The sequence below is a fragment of the Ipomoea nil genome, unplaced genomic scaffold (assembly GCF_001879475.1).
Source record: "Ipomoea nil cultivar Tokyo-kokei standard unplaced genomic scaffold, Asagao_1.1 scaffold2957, whole genome shotgun sequence".
Classification (NCBI taxonomy): Eukaryota; Viridiplantae; Streptophyta; class Magnoliopsida; order Solanales; family Convolvulaceae; genus Ipomoea; species Ipomoea nil.
Window position 1 is genome coordinate 873,809 of NW_017619385.1, and position 6,192 is coordinate 880,000.

A 6,192-nucleotide genomic window follows, 5' to 3' on the forward strand; every position below is an offset into this window, starting at 1 on the left:
TGATCTGGTCTCCAATAATACGCAAATTATGCTGTGCAACCGAATGCACCTTGCAAGGTGCATACGGTTGCAAAACGGTGCCGTTTTGGTTAAAAAAACGCGCGTCCCACTTAGAGAAGAAATCAGGTTCGATTCCCGGCAATAGTATTTTTATATAACCAAAAATTCATAACTATATAACCACAATTTCATAACTATATATCCACAATTTCATAACTATATATCCACAGTGAATGAATGAAGTAAAAATCCACAATGAATGAATGAAGTAAAAATCCACAATGAATGAATGAATGAAGTAAAAATCCACAATGAATGAACTAAATATCCACAATATATGATTGAACTAAATATCCACAATGAATGAACTAAATATCCATAAATTCATAACTATATAACCACACTCATAACTATATATCCACAATAATACTATTGCTGAGAGTCGAACCTGATTTTTTTTTTTTAAAATGGGACGCGCGTTTTTAATCAAAACGACGTCGTTTTGAACCGTATGCACCATGCGCATGGTACATTCGGTTGCACAGCATAACTATTGCCAATAATAATAATAATAATAATAATAATAATAATAATAATAATAATAATAGCAATCGTTATATCCTGCACCACGACGCACATAGCACTGTGCATTCCGCGCCTCTCAAAATGACGTCGTTTTGCGAGGCGTGGTAGAGAATTGACGTGATTACGTGTATTTGTTTATACAATTATGTGTAATTATTTATACAATTATGTGTATTTTTTTATACAATTATGTACATTTTTTATACAAATATATACATCCGAATTAGAAAATTATAAAAAATATATATATATGTGTATTTTGTTATATAATTATTTACATTCATGTATCTAATTATGTGTATTTTAATATAAACTTATGTACATTTTTGAACATGAGATTTTCTTTTAAAGAAAATTAACCGCCAACACAAGTTACACAACGCAGCAAAACGACGTCATTTTGAATCAGGACGCACGATGCAATGCGCCCTTGGTACATGATATAAATTGCCTAATAATAGCCTTAGCCAAATGGGTATCAATAAATTAGTATTGTATCTATTGGATTTTGTGTTCAATATAATAATTGTGGTATTAGTTGGTAAAAGAATTTATTTCCTGACCAACTTTTATCCTAATTTTTTTTTAAACACTCATAATTCATTACAAGATAATATATATTCAACAAATTATTATGTGAACCATAGTCCATACAGACAGTGTTATGTGTACCATAACAAAAAGTACATTATTGTCTCAACTGATCGAATCTTGACTCTACATTATTGTCTAATACAAAGCAAATTAAAGGTGTGATAGATAGATGGTGCAGCGATGAGGTTGTTGGAAGAGTTGCAGAGAGGATGAGTAAGGGATGAGTGAGAATGAGAGCATTGGAAAGGGATGCAGACTATATATAGAAGGTGATAAAGAGAGATTAAAGAAAGAGACTATAACAACCTGCCTCAACTAATTACAAGAATGTCCTTGTTCCTACCCTTCTACTTCATCTCATATCCCATATTAACTATACTAGTTTTTTTTTCCTAAGTTACGTTAGTTTTCAACTATAGTGGTTCTACCCAATTTAGTCATCATCAACTACAGTGATTTTTATTGATCTAATTCTTGATTCTAAGAGCCGAGAACTCAATTGGATAAAACTATCAAAATTGAGGACTTAATTAAACAAAAAAAATTGTTTATGACTAAATTAAAAAAAAAAAAAATCATTCTAATAGAAGACTAAATTATGTATTAACTTTTTTTTTCTTTAATGGCCTGACTTTCAATAGTATATATTTAAACTATTTAGAAGCACCTTAAACGTAGTTTTATTAAATATAAAAATTTGAATTAAAAAATATATCTCAAAAAAGAATTATTAGTTTCGTGAAGTAATACATAACTTTGCAATGAAGTTAATGATAATTTTTTTTCAAAAAGTTTGCTTATTGTTTGCCACACATGACTACTTGATAGCCGATTCTTCTTCACCTTAACTAGAAAAAAGATGAAAGAGGTATCAATTAATCTCAAGTATATCATTATATATCCTTGGGCTGGGTTAACGTTCTTCAAATGTTGTAATTGGTCCAATTTAATTTGAAACATATGAGTTTTATATAGTTGGGGTAGAAAACATGCACTATATATAATGGGCTCCGATCCGATCCATTTCATGTTAGTTCCATGTTGCATAGTCAACATTTGGCATTTGTGTATAATGACAAACACATGCAGTTTAGGGGATCAAATTAAAGCTTCCACTTTTTAATACCAGCTGGAACTGCCCACATTTAATTATATTTTTAGACATTTCCTGTGTAATTCATGAATGAAGTAACATCCCAAACCATGTTGGAGCTGAGTTAACTAACATAATTAAGGTATATATATGATTTAGTGCTATTCTATATCTGTGCACCTCCAGGCTCCAACTTTTATATATCATTCAGGTTGAAGATCGATATTGTCAAGTACCAGGAATTGAATTGAAGAAAGTAATTATTATATTGAGCATTCTGAAAATATAACACCTAGAAGCTTCTGGAATGATCAGCAATCTCTTAGTAAAGATGTGGGCTCTTTTGGAGAATGCATTCAAAATATCAATCCCCTGAAATATATCAAGTCTTTCCAATTTGAAAATATTAGAACTTATCTGTATTTCCTTACCAAATATTTACTTTATTTTCTGCTTTGAAATGTGCTAGTATATATTTCTCATGTTCTCCTTTAATTTATTGGTTGATAACTTACTTTTGAAGCATCAATATCTATATTCATATTCTAATATGGAATTAGTCATTGCTTAATAAGGGGCGTGGATGAAAAAATCTCAAGCTATTCAACAAACCTACCTATATGCTCTACAATAATATCATCTCATTTTAATTACAAACAAATAAGAATCTTTTTTCCCTTCTTTTTGGTGTATATATTACAATTTGCATTCAGTGTGAAAATCAAATGTAACATCATTACAATACTCTCCTGTTAAGTACTACACTAGGGGTAGGGGTTTCGAGATTCGATTCGATTTTTTTCGGTTTCAGTATTTCAGTTTAAAAAAAAAAATGATGCCATTCAGTTGAACATTAGTTCGGTTCGGTTTAAGAACCCCAATTTTTAAGATTTCTTAATTTTTCAAACATAGTACCAAACAATATATACATATTCACATAGTTAAAATCAAAACTCTAAACATTATATAACAAAATAACAATCTAAAGTTTAAACACACTACTAAGTACTAATAACCAAACATCAGTTGGCTCACTTGGAGTATTTTGTTGACAAGATGAAAAATCATCCATATCTGTATAAAAAATAAGAATGATTTTGGAGAAAAATAACATTGTTTTGATTAAAAAAAAAAACCAACATTAATTTGGTGAAAATCAACAACACTTTGGTAAAAAAAACATTGCTTTGGAAAATTTTCACAATTTATTTAAATACAAAAGGGAAATGACATTTTTGTAAACATGTAAAAAAGAAAAAATATTATTCATCAATTTGAGATAAATTAACTTCATTTTTAAAGAAATTCACATTCTTTCGGTCCAATCCACCAAACACGTCTTTTTAAGATTAGGAAGCCTAACACACTGTTTTAAGTAAATACACGCAATGTCCTATCAAATTGTTACTTATTTACGTAAATACCACCACCGTTCTAAATGTCTATATATTCATTTGTTCATCATTTTAAATGAAAAAATAATGAGATTTATTCTTATTTCTTGGATGAGCAATTATTTTTATATAATTTTTTCTATACACTAGTAATTTCTACACATGATTCACGAACTTCTATACCTAACATTAAAACATGATTTGAAAGGTACTCTGTCGAGTCGGGGTGTGGGGGTGCCTTAGGGTTGGGGTTCAGCCTTTTGGAAGAATGATTTGAAAGGTAAATATATTATTAATTAAACAAGTTACGTAATTGGAGTAATATACTAATATTAGTCGACTAATATCACCTTAAAATATATTTTAATTTACAAAAAAAAAAAAAGTATAAACGAAATAGAAGAGGTAGGGAAAAAAATTATTTTCGTTTTGACATCTTGATGAACAATTGGATACATAATTTTTTACGAACTTTTTAGGCTAATAGAAAATGGATTTAATTTACAATTTTTTTTATAACAATTTAACAAATTGAATGAAATTAACCTGATGAACTTATAAAATTTACTAAAGAAATATGATATGACAAATATAACATTGAATCTTTTAGATTTAAATTAAATATTAAGTATGAGAATGTCGCTCAAGTCAAAGGAAAAAAAAAAACGAATAAATTCTATTCTTTCTTTCTTGTTTGGTGGTGTTAGAGATTTGTGGATCAATTGCTAAAGATTTTGAGTAAAGGTGACATAACACAATGATGGTGGTTAAATATTATGCATGGAATGAGTTTAACGCTCGTTCACTCTACATACTATATTGATTTTGATTTTTGAATGCTTGAATAGTTAAATTACTATATTATAATTTAATTTATTTTTTAAACTTAAAATCTACTGTACCATTGAGTGATCTAATTTTATTAGATTTACATCCCTTGCGAATGTAGATGTAGATAAGAAATTTCAAATTCGCATTTAATTAGCAGATTGGATGCAAATTCACTCCAAATCCACTCTGCAAATGCCCCTAATAAATATACTTATTTTTTTTCAAAAAAAGCAATTATATAAAACAAGTAATGCCAGACTTAGATGATATTTTTGACATTCATGTTCCCTCTGCATCCATAGTGATGAAAATTTTAGCATCATTATTTTTGACTCATAATGTCACTCCAAAAGTTCAACAAACATTGTTTGAATACAATAAAATATATATGTGAAACTCAAATTAAAGTAAAAATTAGAATTAATTTCAATTTTAGTTCTTAATTAATCAAATTTTTACAAATGCACCACATTTTAATTCTCACAAAAGAATAATAGTGATCCATTAAGTTGCTCTCCCATATGTGGGAGGTTGCGCCGTTGCGGGTTCGAGCCTCAGTGAAGGTGGTATTGACTCTTTGTGCTTCAGTTGAGAAAGTAATTATGAAAAAAAACTGCATTGTAGCAGTGTCAGTAATACTCAAAATAAAAAAATTGTGATCCATTTTAAATAGTCATTGACTATATCTAACTAATTTTAACGGTTGGAGTACCTTGATTTGTAAGAATCTCCCCTCCTAGCGAAAAAAAGTAAAAAAGAAAAAAAAAATCTACCAAGAATTAAAGGGATGCATGAATTTGACTTTATTGTGAGTAATTTAATTTACAAATATTAGGAGGCTTGTAGGCCAATCAAAGAACATCTTGCGATTTTATCTCCTTTATTTTTTTTTACGTATGTACGAGATAAATATCACCTTGTAACTCTAACCGGTAAAGGACCACAAAGAGATAAGACACCGTAGATTGTCCATAGTTAACCGGCTTTAATATAATAAAAAGATAGAGATTCGAACATACAACCTTGTAAATACAAATTTGTATCCTTAGTCATTTTAGCAGAGGTTACCTTCCTTAATGACATAAAGATGTAGTAAGAAAGTCACTTCATTTGACTTTTGACAATTAAAACGTGTGTTTCAAGTAGTTCGGTTCGTTTTTCTACAAAAATGTGGATATTCAAATCATTCTTTCTGGTCGTGAATTGCGAGGGCACTTTTCAAGTCCAAATATTGACGAAGCACTTAGGTAGGGATTTCCTATTTCGTAGCAAATTATTATATAAAAGGGTGTTCCTCAATTTGCTAATTAATAGATATTTTTTGCTTCATTGTTGTCTTGCATTGCATGCCATGGCTCATATATAAGCCCACTTCCCCTTTCTCTATTCTTCTTTTCTTCACATTTCTCTTTATCTTTCCCTCTTCTTCTTCCAGATTGTCTGCCCCACCTAAAACTGGTAAGCATTGATTGAATTCTGCATTTTTCTTTTTGGGTAAGGGATAGTAATGTGTGGTGGTTACATTGCATTTCAATTTGATAATTAATTAATAAGAATAATAAAAGTATGTGTGGGAATATCAAAGGCACTTTGATGTAGTGATCGTTAAGTTCGTTCCTAGATCAGTGAACAAGTTGGTTCATGCGGTTGCGAGGGCTGCTCAGCTAGTTTTCATACCGGTCCTTTTATTTGGAT